Consider the following 17,831-nt stretch of genomic DNA (forward strand, 5'->3'; position numbering starts at 1 on the left):
AGTGTATTGAAAGCTGTCCAGGAAGCTAGGGACTGGTATCTCTGACTATAGTCCATCTCGGGCTACAGGGACACTAAGCTAACAAAAAAGAGAGTCGCTGTTTGGCTAGTAAATTGTCCTTGAGACACTGTTCATTTCTTATATTGTGAGAACTATTAAAGATAGTTAGATCTCAATAGTTTTCTAATTTTAAAAATAAAAGGATTTCCTTAAAAACCTTTCTCTGGTCAGCAAGTGGGATCATGGAACTGAGATTTAACCTTGAGTCCAGCTCCAGAGTATACACTCTAAACTCCTATACCACATCATCCCTCAGATCCACCTCTTAGCCCCACCCCTCAGACCCACCCCTCAGATCAGATCCACCTCTTAGCCCCACCCCTCAGATCCACCCCTTGGACCCACCTCTCAGATCTACCCATGTGGACCACTCAATTTATAAGGATGTCCATCTGACTCCTTTGTTTCTTTTCAGAGGAAAGAGATCAGAGCCCTGCCTTAAGTCCTGCTTTTAACATGCTTATCTCGAGGGCATCACTTACACCGTGAGATGTTGTTCAAACACAAAATCAGTGGCGATTCCTTGCACCACACAGCTTGCCGCAGTAATTTGACAAATGCTGTTCTCGTGGTAAACTTGCATGTTCAATTTTTTTTTTTTTAAGGAGTTATTTCTGGTGTGTTTCAGCCTACAGCCAGTCAGTGCAGAGACAGTTCTAAAACATTAGGACTGTTGTTTCCACAACAAATAGGTTGCTAGTTCCAGTTTGGAACAAGTTCTTTTTCCTGGTGGTTTATAGAACTCACCCAAAGGGAAGCAGTTTTGTTCTATTTTGTTGTTTTGTTTTGTTTTTTATTCTTCTCTGATATATTACATCCCCTCCCTCTCCTCCCCCTAGTCTCTCCCTGCCTTTTCCCTCAGATTCACACACATCCGCTTTGTCTCCCCTTAGAAAAGAGCAGGCCTGCCAGAGATATCAACCAAACACAGCATAGTAAGCTACAATAAGACCAGGCACATACCATCACATCAAGGCTGAAAGAGGCAACCCAGTAGGAGGAAAGGGGCCCCACAAGCAGGAAAAAGAGTCAGAGACAGCCCCTATCCCCACTGTTAGGAATCCCCCAAGAACACCAAGCTACTCTGCCATAACATATATGCAGAGAACCTGGGTCAGACCCCTACAGGCTCCCTGGTTGTTGTGAACCCCCATAAGTCCAGGGCAGTTGATTCTGTGAGCCCTGTTCTCATGGTGCCCCTGATCCCTCTATTTCCTCTGCCCCCTCCTCAGGACTCTCTGAGCTCCACCTAATGTTGGGCTGTGAGACTGCATCTGCTCCCTTCAGTTGCTGGATGATGTCTCTCTGATCTCTTTGATGAGGATTCTGCTAGGCTCCGGTCCTAGAACACTCTGCAGGAAGGACACACTGCAGGTTGAAGGTTTTATGGCTGGGTTAGTGCCCCACTTCCTCCACGTGAGGCCTTGCCTGGTTACAGATGGGTGGTTCAGGCTCCATGTCCTCCATTACTAGGAGTCTTTGCTAGTAACCCTAGCAAAGAGTAACCCTCTCATAGATTCCATGGGTTTGTATTGTGTTAGGTTTCCACCTCGTACCAGAAATGCCCTCAGTTCCAGTTGTCTCTCCCAGTGTTCCCACACACACAGTTGATCCTTCCTGTTCCCAACTCCATCTGCCCCCAGTCACCCTCAAAATCTATTCTATTTCCCCTTCCCAGGGAGATTCTTTCTTTCCTACCTAAGCCCTCCTTGTTACTTAGCCTCTCTGGTTCTGTGAACCGTAGCATGATTATCATTTACTTTACAGCTAATATCCACCTATAAGTGAGTACATACCATGTTTGTCTTTCTGGGTCTGGGTTATCTCACTCAGGATGATTTTTTTTTTCTAGTTCCATCCATTTGCCTGAAACTTTCATGATGTCATTTTTTTTTAATTCAACATCATTTCTTTATTGAATCTTTGGGAATTCCACATCATGGACCCTAATTCTGCTCACCTCCCAGTCCCTCCTTATCCTCTGCTCACCCCAGCAGCACCCACCCTGCAAAGAAAAATTTTTAAAAAATCAAATCAAAACAAAATAAGCAAACAAACAAACAAAAAAGAAAACCAAAACAAACAAACAAAAGCCTCTTCTTCCTCCATCTTTCCAGCCTCTCTAACACCTTTTCATTCATCCTGGTGGCATTGGAAGCTGGCGTGTGTCACACAGCACACCCTTTTATCCAATCAGCTTTACTTGCAAATGTTCACTGCAATGAGTCATTGGTCTGGTTCAAGGCCTCTGCTTTCTGGTACACCATCATCACTGGATCCTCATGGAAACTCCTCTCAGATATCACAAGGCTACCCCGAGTCATGGAAATCCTGTGGGTATCATTCCATAGGACCAGTTCTTTCATGAGCTCCAGCAGGTCCTAGATGGGGTTGGTGTTAGGGTGGGCCCATTGGGAACAGGCAAAAAGCATCCTGTCTTTTTGACTTCAGATTCCATTTTACCTGTAGGGTGAAACGAAGTACAGGTTCCCAAGCCCTAGGGGAGCTGGGAACCTTGTAGCACGAATCCTAAGAGGTCTTATTAATAAAAACAAACCCAGAGCCAGGTATTGGGGTGAACGCTGAAAGATCAAAGAAACATTACAAGCCACAGCTATCTCACCTTGCCAATTCCTGAGCTGATCTTGTTTCCTCAAACCGGAAGCCTCTGTGTCCTCATCCAAATAGATCTCAGCTGAACTGCTGCTAAAAGCCTAAACGCTTAAAAGAGCCTAAAAAGCCTCTAGTTCTGTTTCCTGCCATCACTTCCTGGGATTAAAGGTGTATGTCATCATGCCTGACTCTTTCCAGTGTGGCTTTGAACTCACAGAGATCCGGATGGATCTTTGCCTTTGGGATGCTAGGATTAAAGGTATGTGTGCCACCATTTTCTGGCCTCTGTGTCTATCTAGTTGTGGTGATATTGTGTCCCCCAATATATTGTGCACCCTAATAAACTTATCTGGGGTCAGAGAACACAACAGTCACTAGACAGACATAGAGGCCAGAAAATGGTGGCACTCACACCTTTAATCCTAGCATTCCGGAGGCAGAGATCCATCCGGATCTCTGTGAGTTCAAAGCCACACTGGAAATAACCAGGCATGGTGACACATGCCTTTAATCCCAGGAAGTGATGGAAGGAAGCAGAAAGGTATATAAGGCATGAGGACCAGGAACTAGAGTCTGGTTAAGCTTTTAGCTTTTAGCAACAATTCAGCTGAGATCCTTGGGATGAGGATTCAGAGGCTTCCAGTTTGAGGAAATGAGATCAGCTGAGGAATTGGCAAGGTGAGGTTGAATGTGGCTTGTTCTGTTTCTCTGATCATTCAGCACTCACCCCAATACCTGGCTCTGGGTTTGTTTTTATTAATAAGAATATTTAAGATTCATGTTACATCTAGTGGCTGTACTGTTCTCTGACCCCAGATAAGTTTATTAGGGTGCACAATATATTGGGGGACACAATATCACCACAGAACCTCGCTGACCCACCTCCTCCTTAAACCACAGAAATAATCGTTATGCATTTTTAGTTCTCTGGAGACATCATGGCTGTTCCCAACAACAGAGGTAAGGAATGAATTTGGTTGGACTGAAAAGCTTGCGCTGTATATCGATGGACAATGATGGAACATTCAAAGCCCCTAATCTCTAAATCCTGATTGGTGAAAATTGTAACTGTAACTTGGCAACAAATGTTTGTGATTTTTGTACTTAAATACTTGCTTCAATTGGCATTTGGGGTCTCAATTCATGATAGATCAGCCCTCTCCCCTTCCCTGCTTTTTTTGTGCTGCCCTGCATTAAATCTCGCCTTGCCATAACCTCTTGTGTCTGCTTGGGTTGATTCTGAGCCTCAGACCACAACAGGTCAACCCAAGGCCTGACCTTGTGCCTAGATGGTAGTTGAGCTGGTCAGTCCAGGCCACTGGGGCTGACCCCCCCTCAGGTGAGAGTCAGAGCCAGCTCCTCTGACTGGTTGATAAATAAAGCTGTTTGGCCAATGGTGAGGCAGAATAAGGATAGGAGGTACATTCCAACTGGAGAGAGAGGAGAAGAAAGGAGAGTGGGGCAAGCTGCAAGCTGCCATTGGGAGAAGCAAGATGTGAAAGAACTGGTAAGCCACAAGCCACGTGGCAATATATAGATTAACAGAAATGGGCTGAGTCAAATTGCAAGAGCTAGCTATCAAGAAGCCTAAGCCAATAGGCCATATAATTTATGATTAATATCAAGCCTCTGAGTGATTATTTTATAAGCAGCTACAGGACTGCAGGGCAGGCAGGACCAGAGAAGCATGGGACTGCAGGGCTGGGTGGGACCAGAGAAACTTACTGGCTACACATGCCATCCATGAGGTCAGCTCTCCCATGTGAGTTAGGGCCAGCTATCTTGCTGCTGTGCCCAGCGAGGGACAGGGCCAACTGTCCCAGGGCCCTCAAGGAGTGGGGCTGGCTCAGCATGGGCCTCTGATTTCACCACACATGGTTCCTATGACTCCCTGAAGCCACATGAGCCACAGACATCAGCACAGACCCCAGCTGCAGCAAGATCATAAACCCAGACATGGCCCTTGGCAGCAGCCTGGGCCCAGACAACATCCTGGCTCTGGGTAGAAGCAAAAGTCATTTAGATCTGATGACTCTGGAGGCGGCGTGCCCCCAGACATAAGGCTGCAGGTTGCTGCCCTGACCCCAGGCTTCAGTGTAAACTTTGGTGGCAACATGGCCCTCAGACTTCAACATAGACTCCAAATACAGTAAGACCATGAACCCAGACATGGTCCTTGGTAGCAGTCCAGGTGAGGATGTCACCATTGCCTCAGGTGGCAGTGCAGGCCACTCAGACTGGCAGGGCCACAGTGGCAGCATGGCCTTCGGACACCAACACAGCCCCAGGTCTTGGACATCCACATGACATTTGATAGTAACAGTAACCTTGAACATCAATACAGACCATGGCTGTAGCAGGGACATGGACCCAGATATGGCCCTCAGGTGCAGCTCTGGCCCGGACTTCACCATGGCATTGGGTAGCAGTGCAGGCCACTCAGATTGCATGGTCCTAGTTGCAGCATGGCACTCGGCCATCAACGTGGACTCGGATGGCTGACCTGGCCCCAGGCATCCCCATGGCCCTCTGTGGCAACATGGACTTCAACGTAGACCTGGGCTTCGGTGGGACCATGGACCCAGACCTGGTCCTCAGCAGCAGTCCATGTCCATATGTCACCATGGTCCCAAGGGGTAGTGCAGACCACCAGATCTATTGGCTTGGTCCCAGTGGCAGCATGGCCCTCAGACACCAACACAGCCCCAGGTGGCAATTCCACTGTCTTTAACAGCTGAGTAATTACTCTATTGTGTAAATGTACCACATGTTTTTATCCATTCTTTAGTTGAGGGACATGTAGGTTGTTTTCAGGTTCTGGCTATTATGAACAAAGCTGCTATGAAAAGAGTTGAGCAAATGTCCTTGTGGTATGATTGAGCCTCCTTTGGGTATATGACCAAGCGGTATAGCTGGGTCTTGAGGTAGACCATTTCTCTATTTTCTGAGAAACCGACATAATGATTTCCAAGGTTGCTGTACAAGTTTGCACTCCTACTAACAATGGAGGAGTGTTCCCTTTGCTCCACATCCTCTCCTGCATGAGCTGTAACTTGTATTTTTTATTTTAGCCATCCTGACAGGTATAAAATGGAATCTCAGAGATGTTTTGATTTACGTTTTCCTGATGGCTAACGATGTGAACATTTCTTTAAGTGTTTCTTGGCCATCTGAGATTCTTCTGTTGAGAATTCTCTTTAGATCTGTACTCCATTTTTTAGTTGTATTATTTGGGTTTTTTTTTTTTTTGAGGTCTAGTTTCTTAAGTTCTTTATATATTTTGTTTATTAGCCCTCTGTCAGATGTTGAGTTGGAGAAAATCTTTTCCTATTCTGTAGGCTGCCATTTTGTCCTTTTAACAGTGCCCTTTGCCTTACAGAAGCTTTTCAGTTTCATGAGGTCCCATTTATTAATTGTTGATCTTAATGCCTGTGCTATTGGTGTTCTGTTCAGAAAGTTGTCTCCTGTGCCAATGCGCTCAAGGCTGTTCCCCACTTTCTCTTCTAACAGGTTCAGTGTATCTGGTTTTATGTCGAGGTCACTGATACATTTGAGTTGAGTTTTGTGCAGGGTGATAAATATGAATCGACTTGGATTCTATTACATACAGAAATCCAGTTTGACCAGCACCATATGATAAAGATGCCGTCTTTTTTCCAGTGTGTATTTCTCACCTCCTTATCAGAAATCAGATGTTCATAGGTGTGTGGATTTATATCTGATTCTTCAATCCAATTCCATTGATAAATGTGTCCATTTGAGGGCTATTACCATGTGGATTTATTACTGTAGCTTTGTAGTACAACTTGGAAATCGGGGCGGGGGTGTTGTAGGATATTTGTACACTGTGTGAAGATATATTGGTGTGATTGGTTTAATAAAGAGCTGAGCCAGGCAGTGGTGGCACACACCTTTAATCCCAGCACTGGGTGGGGGGGGGTGCAGAAGCAGGCAGATCTCTGTGAGCAGGCCCAGGCTACAGAGTGAGTTCCAGGAAAGGTGCAAAGCTACACAGAGAAACCCTGTCCCAAAAAAAAAATAGCTGAATGTCCAATAGCTAGGCTGGAGGTATAAGCAGAATTTCCAAGGAGGGAAAGGAAGAGGAAGAGGAGTCGAAGAGCAGGAAAAGCCAGGAGACCTGGAGAGGAAGCAGGAGGTGTAAGATGGAAGAAAGGTAACACCACATGATAGAATGTAGATTAATATAAATGGGTTAATTTAACTTGTAAGAGCTAGTTAGGAACAAACCTAAGCTACAGGCCCAACTTTCATAATTAATAAGAAGTCTCCATGTGATTATTTGGGAGCTGTTTGGCAGAATAGAAAAAGACTTGTTATAGGGGTGGTGATGCTTCTAGCAGATCTTTAATTGTTCAGGATTGTTTTAGCTATCCTGGGTTTTTTTGTGTTTTCATATGAAGTTGAAGATTGTCCTTTCAAGATCTGTGAAGAATTCTGTTGGAATTTTTATGGAAATTGCATAGAATGTCTAAATTGCTTTTGGTAGGATGACCATTTTTACTACGATAATAGTACCTACCTATGAGCATGAGAGCTCTTTTCATCTTCTAATATCTTCTTTAATTTCTTTCTTCAATGTCTTAAATTTTTTATTATACAAGTATTTCCCTTGCTTGGAAAGAGTTACTCCAAGGAATTATATGTTATTTGAGGCTATCATGAAGGGTTTTGTTTCCCTGATTTCTTTCTCAGCCTTTTTGTCATTTGTATATAGGAGAGCTACTAATTTTTTTGAGTTAATGTTGTATCTAGCCACAGCAATGAAGGTGTTTATCAGGTGTAGGCATTCCCCTGGTAGAGTTTTTGGAGTCTCTTGTGTATACTATTATATCATCTGCAAATAGTGATACTTTCTTTGACTTCTTCCTTTCCAATCTGTATCCCCTTGGTCTCCTTTAGTTGTCTGATTGCTCTAGCTGGAACTTCAAGTACTATATTGAATAGATATGGAGAGAGTGGATAACCTTGTCTTGTTCCTGATTTTAGTGGAATTGCTTTGAGTTTCTCTCCATTTAATTTGATGTTGGCAATCAGCTTGCTGTAAACTGCCTTTGTTATGTTTGTGTATGTCTCTTGTACCCCTGATTGCTCCAAGACTTTTTATCATGAAGGGGTGCTGGATTTTGTGAAAAGCTTTTTTAGTATCTAATGAGATGATCATGTGGGTTTTTTTTTCTTTCAGTTTGTTTATATGGTTAATTACATTGACAGATTTTCATATATTGAACCATCCCTGCAACTCTGGGATAAAAGTTACTTGATCATGGTGAATGATCTTTTTGAAGTATTCTTGAATTCAGTTTGCAAGTATTTTATTGAATATTTTTGCATCAATGTTCCTGAAAAAAAGTGGTCTGTAATTCTCTTTCTTCCTTGAATCTTTGTGTGGTTTGGGTATCAGAGTGACTATGGCCTCATAAAATGAATTTGTCAATGTCCCTTCAGTTTCTATTTTGTGTAATAATTTGAGGAATATTATTGGTGTTAACTTTTCTTTGAAAGTCTGATAGAATTCTCTGCTAAAAACCCTCTGATCCTGGGCATTTTTTTGTTTGTTTGTTTGTTTGAAGACTTTTAATGACTACTTCTATTTCTTTAGAGGGTATCAGTCTATTTAAATTGTTTATCTGATGTTAATTTAACTTTGGTAAGTGGTGTGTATTGAGAAAAATGTCTGTTTCTTTTAGATTTTGCAATTTGTTAAGTAAGAGTTTTTGAAGTATGACCTAATGACTCTTTGGATTTCCTCTTTCTGTTGTTATGTCCCCCCTTTTTGTTTCTGATTTTGTTAATTTGGATATTCTCTCTGTGTCTTTTAGTTAAGTTGAATAAGGGCTTGTTGACTTTTTTCAAAGAACCAACTTATTGTTTCATTGATTCTTTGTATCATTCTGTTTGTTTCTATTTCATTGATTTCAGCCCTCAGCTAGATAATTTCTTAACTCTATTCCTCTTGGGTGAGTTTGCTTCTTTTTGTGCTAGAACTTTCAGGTGTGCTGTTAAGTCGCTAGTGTGAGATTTCTCCAATTTCTTTCTAAAGGTACTTTAGAAAGTGCTAGAAAGAACTTTCCTCTTAGCACTGCTTTCATTGTTTCCCATAAGTTTGAGTTTGTTGTACATTTATTTTCATTGACTTCTAGGAAGTCTTTAATTTCTTTATTTCTGACTTGACCCAGTAGTCATTCAATAGGGTTCATTTTCCATGAGTTTGGAGGCTTTCTGTTGCTGAAATCCAGCTTTAATCCATGGTGGTCTGATAGGATGCAGGGATTATTTCAATTTTTTTGTATGTATTGATACTTGCTTTGTGACTGAGTATGTGGTCACTTTTGGAGAATGTACTGTGAGGTGCTGTGAAAAAGTCATATTCTTCTCTGTTTGGGTGAAATGTGTAACTATCTGTTAGGTCCGTTTGATTCATTGGGTCTGTTAGCTCCATTATTTCTGTTTAGTTTTTGTCTGTTAAGTTGGGTATTGAAGTCTCCCTCTAGTAATGTATGAGGTTGGATGTGTGATTTAAGCTTTAGTAGTGTTTCTTTTACAAATGTGGGTACCCTTGCATTTGAGTCATAGATGTTGAGAATTAAAATGTCATCTTGGTGTATTTTTCCTTTGATAAGTATGAAATGTCCTTCTCCATCTCTCTTGATTAATTTTGGTCAGAAGTTTATTTTGTTGGATATTAGATTAGCTATATCAGCTTGCTTCTTAGGTCCATTTGCTCGGAAAATCTTTTTCCAACCTTTTACTCTGAGGTACTGTCTATCTTTGATGTTGAGGTAATATTTCTTATATGCAGCAGAAGGATGGATCCTGTTTTCATACCCATTCTATTAGTCTATGTCTTTTTTTTTTTTTTTTTGGTTTTTTGAGACAGTGTTTCTCTGTGTAGCTTTGCACCTTTCCTGGATCTCGCTCTGTAGAGCAGGCTGGCCTCGAACTCACAAAGATCTGCCTGCCTCTGCCTCCCGAGTGCTGGGATTAAAGGCATGTGCCACCACCGCCCGGCAGTCTATGTCTTTTTACTGGGGAATTGAGTCCATTAATATTGAGAGATATTAGTGACCAATGATTGTTAACTCCTGTTATTTTAGTGGTGGTGGTGGTGGTGGTGATGGTGGTGGTGATAGTGTGTGTGTGTGTGTGTGTGTGTGTGTGTGTGTGTGTGTGTAACTTCTTTGGGCTTTGCTGGTGCAATATTATTTATTGCCTTGTTTCTGTGAGATGGAGTTTTCCTGTTAGTACCTTCTGTAGGGCTGGATTTGTGGATATTGTTTAAATTAGACTTTGACATGAAATATCTTGTTTTCTCCATCTATGGTCATTGAAAGTTTTGCTGAGTATAGTAGTCTAGGCTGGCATCCACGGTTTCTTAGAATCTGCAAGACATCTGTCCAGGTCCTTCTGGCTTTTAGAGTCTCCATTGAGAAGTCAGGTATAATTCTAATATGTCTGCCTTTATGTTTCTTGGCCTTTTTCCTCTGCAGCTTTTAATATTATTTCTTTGCTCTGTGTGTTTAGTGTTTTGATTATTATGTGGTGAAGGGATTTTCTTTTCTGATCCAATCTATTTGTTGTTCTGTAAGCTTCTTGTACCTTTATAGGCATCTCCTTTAGGTTAGGAAAATTTTCTATGATTTTGTTAAATATGTTTTCTGGGTTTTTCAGCTGGGGATTTGTCTCCTTCTTCTATTCCCATTATTCTTAGGTTTGGTCTTTTTATAGTGTCCCAGATTTCCTGGATGTTTTGTGTTAAGAATTTTTTAGATTTAATATTTTCTTTGACCGATGAATCTATTTCTTCTATCATATCTTTGATGCCTGAGATTCTCTCTTCCATCTCTTATAGTCTGTTGGTTATGTGTCTGTAGTTCCTGTTCGCTTACCTAGATTTTACATTTCTAGAATTTCCTCAGTTTCTGTTTTCTTTGTTGCTTCTATTTCCATTTTCAGGTCTAGAACTGTTGTATTCGTTTCCTTCACCTGTTTTTTGTTTTGGTTTGGTTTTTGATGGTTTTTTTCTTGGCTTTCTTGGCATTGTTTAGTGGATTTATTGATTTCCTCCAATTTTTGTTTGTCTTTTCCTGTTTCTTTAAGGGACTTATTCATTTCCTCTTTAAGGACCTCCATCATCTTCATAAAGCTGGTTTTAAGGAGTGTGTGTGTGTGTGTGTGTGTGTGTGTGTGTGTTTCAGCTGTGTTGGAATATTCATGGCTTGCTGTAGTAGGATAGCTGGGGTCTAGTGCTGCCATACTGCCCTGCCTGTTGTTGATTGTGTTCTTACACTGGTGTTTAGGCATGTGGGTTTGGGGTGATTATAAGTCTAGGTGCTGATTTCTGAGTCTGTCTCTGTTGGGTGGGTGCTTTGTTGCTTGGTTTCTGTTTTCTCTTTGGTCTTCTGGTCTTTGTGGCCTGGATTTCTGGTGGCAGGTTTGACCTCTGATCCAGTAGTGAGTCTCTGTCCAGGTCGAGGGCTGGACTTCTGGTGACTAGTTTGGCCTTTGGTGCAGCAGGAGCCCTCTGCCTGAATTGAGGGGCTGGGATAAGGTGATAAGGAGGGGAGTGGGATTGGGGACACTGAGTGAGTGGAGGAAATCCACTGGTGGGCTGCCGATCTGTGGTTCTGGCAACAGCTGTGGTCTCTAGTCTAGCAGGGAGTCTCTGCCTAAGTTCGCCCATCTGTTTTCCTGGCTTGCTTAGCCTGTACCTGTTCTTGACACTGTCGTGGCCTGTAACAGTTTGAAAAAGTTATTTTTAAGTGAGTTACTTTATTAAGACTACACAAAATTCCCCCGTTTCCAAGATCCCTCTGTCTCTAGAAGTGCAGAGTCTTCAGCATTGGATTAGAGTTCAAATGCAGAGTCAAGGACAGCACAATTGTATACCTTGGCATCATTATTAACCTGTAAGTCTCCCTTCTGTACCTGCAAACCATGAAAATTGAGCTCCTCTACTTACACCTATGAAAGTTCTTGGACCTTTGAGATCTCAAAGTCAGTGAAAGTGATTGCTTGGACAACCTGAATTTCATCTCTGGGTTCCACAGTGGAAGGACAGAATCAACTCCAAAATGCTATTCTCAGACCCCCCACATAAGCACCATGGCATGTGCTCATCCATGCCTACACATATAATACACACACATACACTCATACACACACAATAATAATAATAATAATAATGATAATAACAGAAAAATTCCCAGTACTATAGGAACCATAAGTATTTGTTCATATTCACTATTAAATTGAAACAAAGCATCAGATAAATGATTCATTTACTTTAAAGATAAGAAAGTAATTGTTGGCATGGTGGTGGGAGTGAGGGAAAGATGCCCTCCTCCCTCTCCCCTACCACCTCCAGCTAGTGAGGGAGCTGACCCTCCCCTGTACCAGCTGCAACACTTGGAAGAGTGGGCCCTGCACATTATCTGGGCAGAACAGCAGAGCTGATCCTGTGTATTGGGACACAGGTGAGCCCCCATGAGAACTTGAGCATGAGAAAGCTAGCTCCACCCCTTATCCACCATATGGCAGCATGGGCAGGGAAGCGATGTCCTTCCCCTCCACCCTTCTATGCCCGAAGCAGGTGAGAGAGCTGGCCCTGAGGTCTTAAGAGTGGGAGAGCTGCTCCTGACCCTCACCAGCTGCAGCACTCAGGAAAACAGGCCCTGCACCTCACCTGGGCAGCACAGTAGAGCTGACCCTGTTGGTGGAGATGTGGGTGAGCCAACCCTGAAGCTGTGAGCATGGTAGAACTGTCCCCACTACTCTATCATGCAGCAGCATAGGCAGTGGAGAGATGTCCCCCCTTACCCTTCACCCCTCTGCCTGTGACAGGTGAGGGAGTCGACCCTTCCCCTTACCAGCTGCAGCACTCAGGAAAGTGGGCCCTCCCCCTCACCTGAACAGCACAGCAGAGCTGACCCCATTCACAGGCTGAACTGCCCTGAGAATGAGCATGGGAGAGCTGGTCCCACCCTTCATCTCCCTTATGGTGGTGTCCCTGCCTCTGACCAGCCGCAGCACTTGGGAAAGTGGCCCATGCACCTTGCCTGGGCAACACAATAGAGCTGGCCATGATGGTGTAGGTGTGGGAAAGCCTACCCTGGGGGCATGAAAGCAAGAGAACTGTCCCTGCCCCTGCTCGTGGCTACAAGGGGTGAATTAGCCAGGGCAATGCTAGAGAGCTCACCCTGGTGGTAAGGACAAGAAAGAGCTGGCAGGCTGAAAAACCCTGCAACTACCAGGCCCACCCCAACATCCACCCCATCTGTGATCTGCTGGAGTTCGTGAAGGGGCCGCAGGATCTCCATGACACAGGACAGCAAAAGGATATCCAAGAGGAGTCCCAGTGAGGGCCCAGCGTTGATAGTGTAGCAGAAACAAGAGGCCTCAAACCAGACCAATGACGCTTTGCAATGAACACTTGCAAGTAAAGATATGTGGACACAGGGGTTTACTGTGTGACTTACTGTGTCATACTGCAGCTTCCATGATGAGATTTTTCCTTTTTTCTTTTTTTTTCTCTTTTCATTTTTCTCTTAAATTTTATTCTATTTGCAGGGAGTGGATATGAAGGAATGGGGAAATAAATGGGATCAAGATGCATGATGTGAAAGACACAAAGAATAAATAAAAAGAAAATTAAAAAAGAAATGAATTGATGCATTAATTTTGTGTTTGTGTGACTTCAATGCAAATTAAATAGTATCAAAAATTATATCAAATATAATGTGTTCAAGTGTGCATATAATTTCTAGCATCAAAGTGTGTGTGTGTCTATATGTATGTGTATTGTGTTGTGTGCTACACACACATAAGCACGTGGATGTATACACCACATAGAAAGACCAGAGAAGGACTTCTGGTGTCTTGATGTGGCCTCCACCTCATTGCTTTGATGCAGGGTCTCTCACTGAACCAAGAGCCCACTAATGTTAGTCTAAGCTGGCCAGTGATCTTTCAGGATTCACCTATCTCTGCCCTATCTCCCCCAGTACTGGAGTTCCAGGCATGTGTAACCATGCCTGATTTTTTTTATGTGGGTGCTTGGGATTTGAACTTAGATGCTTTGGAGAGTAAGTGTTTTTACCCATTGAACCATCTCCCCAACCATCAAAGTTCCTTGACATTTTTTTCATGAATGGATGGGTTTATTTAGCAGCAAGTTTGAAACTTAAGGCAAGGGTACTACAATAATTATACTAGGAACAGACAATTTTCTGTCTGAATGGTCAAATCTATAAAAGTTTGTGCCTTCTTGAACACTGATCATCAAGCAGATTCAGTCCATGTCACTTTGGTAACATCTACTCATTTAGCCCAAGCTGCTTCTCCAGAGGCTCTGACATCTCAAGTGGAAGAGAACAGGGGAGCCTGAAGTAAGCCTTCACAGAGATAGGGCCAAGCAAAGGAGATTAGATGTAAGGTTCTTGTTTAAAAAATAAATAAATAAAAGATACATAGAAATGATAGAATAGAGGGTAGATTATTGAATCTACTTGGAAAAATAAAGAGAAGATACAAATATGATATAGATAAAAGATAGATTATTGAATCTACTTTTAAAAGAAAATTACTACTTTTAAATACTTTACATTTGATTGGATTGGATTTTTGTATATTGTATACAAATTATATATGTTGAGATTGATATTGTCAGAAAATGCTATATGTATATTTCTAATCTTGTTCAAGATATTGTACTTATACTGTTCATTTAACAATGTAATGCAGTTTGCTGATCCTTGAATGTTATTATTACCAACTATTAGGATATAAAGAAGTGAAAGTTAGTAGTTAGACATTACAATCGAACTTGTAGTCATATTAGGTATGTTTTCAAGATCGAGCAGATATATTTTAGATAGACAGGTCATCTTCAAACCCTTCAGAGATCTACAGAATATGGCATTTAAAGTGTTTTAATAACTTAGAAAATTTTTCTTTTTTTGTTATGACTATGAGGCACGTCGGCTCCTGGAAGTATCAATCTACTTCAGAGAAAATATGGGCATTGAAGAAACTGCATATGGAGTTAACTTTCATTGTGGCAAAAGTTAGCCACTGAACAACAAAGTATCCTCGAATCAACTGCTAACAGGACAGACAGGACATAAAACAAAGGACTACTGATTCTTGCCAAAACAAGTGTGGTTGTGGCTTTCACAAAAGGCATCCTCTGAGGCCAGAACAATATGGCACCATCCCTGAAGTGGCCTTTGCAATCCGGAAAAGGTACACTACCCTTTTCTTCTCAGGCAGCTGAACGGGCAGTGGACCAATAGCTTCTGATGTGCAGTGGAACAGCAGCTGAAACAGTTATTCTTGAAAGAGTAACTAAGCTGACAGAGTCTAACCTCTCTATGGTAGACTGGCATTTAATAAAAGAGTGAAGCCACCCACAAGCTGAGAAGAAAGGGATGCAGAGAAGAACGGGATGCTGAGATGAAGACACACACACAAGCCAAGAAGAATGGCCAGCTGAATTCAAAAAATAAAAACATCAACAATTTCCAGAATTTAAAATCCTGAATCATGACATGACACCATGTGGAATTCAGGTGTTTCTGGTACATGGACTGCTCTCACCAAATGTGAGGTTGAACTGTTGACCTTGTGTACGTCCTACTTCACAAACGAGTCTGTCAGATACACTAAGCCTATAGGCTAAAGATGCTGCCCCAACACTACGGAGAAACCTCAGGTGACTGTCCAGGCAGCTGGCTGTTTCTGTCAATTCACATTTTTTTGGAAGCTGCTTGCGTGTACTTTATAAAAAATAAAAAAGTTTTTATTTTTGTTAGGTAATATTATTTCCTTCTTGCGTCTCTGTGGGAGTTGAAGATTAGATGGTAATAGTTGAAGATTAGATAGTTATAGTTTTCCTTGTTAAGAATTTCAGAAAAGAAACTCACTAAAGAGGTATAAGTGTATAAATTTGAAAGACGTTATAAGATAGTTCTGTTAGTAATATAAGTTAGGATAGAAAGTGAATCAGGTACATTTTGGAGTTAACAAAATAGGATAGATAATGGAATTATTTTCTCTGAATCTGTCAAATGTTAATGGACTAGAGATCGTTAATGTAATTCTTGACTGTATATATTGTATATATTTATTGGATATAGTTTTTCTTGTATTAGTTATAAGCTTTTTTAAAATTTTAGACAAAAAAGGGGAAATGTGGTGATACTGTGTTCCCCAAAATATTGTGCACCCTAATAAACTTATCTGGGGTCAGAGAACAGAACAGCCACTAGATATAGCGGACAGAAAATAGTGGCACACACGCCTTTAATCCTATCACTTGGGATCTCTGTGAGTTTAAAGCCACATTGGAAACAGCCAGGCATGGTGACTCACACCTTTAATCCCATGAAGTGAGCCTTTAATCCCAGGAAGTGATGGCAGCAAGCAGAAAGGTATATAAGGCATGAAAACCAGAAACTGGCTGGTTAAGCTTTTAGGCTTTCAAGAAGCAGTTCAGCTGAGAGGCATCCAGTCTGAGGAAACAGGATCCGCTGAGGAACTGGCAAGGTGAGGTAGCTGTGGTTTGTTCTGCTTCTCTGATCTTTCAGCATTCACCCCAATAACTGGCACTGGGTTTGATTTTATTAATAAGAACCTTTTAAGATTCATGCAATAGATTGACCACTGAACTTCATCATGGTATATGGGAATCTGTCTCATCCACAGAGGAGCAACACCCATGTAGAATGCATTTAAGCTTTTTTTTTCTCTATACATTTTGGGAATGGCTTCCCTCAATGTGTAGGCATAGCCAGGCTGGATTTAAATTCAAACTTGAGCAGCTTCCATAGGACCCAGAGCAATGTCAGCAAAAATTCAGCGCTGTCAGAAGCAGCTAAATACAGTGCTGTGCACCATAGATAGGTGTTTTCTTCATCGAGCTTGTTGCTTTATAAGGTTTTGAAAACTTGATAAAAGCACCAAACTTGCAGAGCCCTTGCATGGAAGAGCCAATCAAAGCCGGGGCCCACCCTTTAGCCAAGCCACTAACACTGTCTTCCTTTGGTGTAACAGAGAATCCATTCAATATGGCCTTGTACTATTGAGGGTCCACCTGCATTTGGAATTTTACTAAATCAAGGAGAACAACAGCAATGTCTGTCAGCCCACAACTTAAGAGCCCACCAAGCCACACAGTGCACAATACTTCATGGAGCCAAATTCACAACTATACTCTTCCAAGGCAGCGGCAGCCAGGTGCCAGGAACGCCTAGGCAGGCCGGGGACTGCAGGAGCCCAAAAGCCCATCATGCACCAGCTGTAGGTGCAGAGCGCTGAATGAGTTCGCCCATGCCAGGTGCACCTCAGAAGAAAACATCCTCTTGCCTAAGTTGGGGAACATCCAACTGCTTGTTCCACAAGGCTTCGGCTCAGCGTCTGAATGTCCTTCCTGACAGAAGGTTGGTGCCCCTCACTGACACAAATTATTTTAAAGAATGTTGCATGTATGAACATCTCAACTCTGCCTTATCTTTTCTGCAAGCTTCATTCTGACCAAGGTTGTCCGCTTCCTTCTACACTGAATTTCAGAGTGACTTAAATAAAATTACAGATGTAGGACTCAAAGCCGGGCAGTGGTGGTGCACGCCTTTAATCCCAGCACTTGGGAGGCAGAGCTAGGTGGATCTCTGTGAGTTTGAGGCCAGCCTGGTCTACACAGTGAGTTCCAGGAAAGGTGCAAAGCTACACAGAGAAACCCTGTCTCGAAAAAAACCAAAAAAAAAAAAAAAAAAAAAGAACAAACAGCTATAAATCCTAGGTCCCTAATAGTGAATTCCTCTTGCTGTTATTATTTTTAAGTTATTATTTTTAAGATGACTAAAATTTTAAAATGTCTAAATTGCCATGTCTATAAGAGATACACACAAAAGTTCTGTTTTGATAAAAATTCAAGAAGTAGATGAGTAGGTATCTATTTTTTTTAAGATTTATTTAATGTTTATGGATGTTTTGCTTATACATGTCTGTGTGCCATGTGTATGCTGCACCAGCAGAGGCCAGAAGAGGGCATGGGACCCCCTGAACTTGGACTTGTAAGTAGCCATGTGAGTTCTGAGAAGGGAACCTGGGTCTTCTGCATGAGCAACAGGTGCTGTTAACCT

At 42.2% G+C, this 17,831-nt stretch overlaps 1 pseudogene; it reads right to left on the bottom strand.

Moving 5' to 3' along the window:
• Window positions 1-5,152: 5,152 nt before the first annotated feature.
• LOC131918949 (solute carrier family 25 member 3-like) lies at window positions 5,153-17,047 on the bottom strand (annotated as a pseudogene).
• Between the last annotated feature and the right edge of the window lie 784 nt (window positions 17,048-17,831).

This window comes from Peromyscus eremicus, chromosome 9 (genome assembly GCF_949786415.1).
Source record: "Peromyscus eremicus chromosome 9, PerEre_H2_v1, whole genome shotgun sequence".
In the NCBI taxonomy this organism is placed as follows: domain Eukaryota; kingdom Metazoa; phylum Chordata; class Mammalia; order Rodentia; family Cricetidae; genus Peromyscus; species Peromyscus eremicus.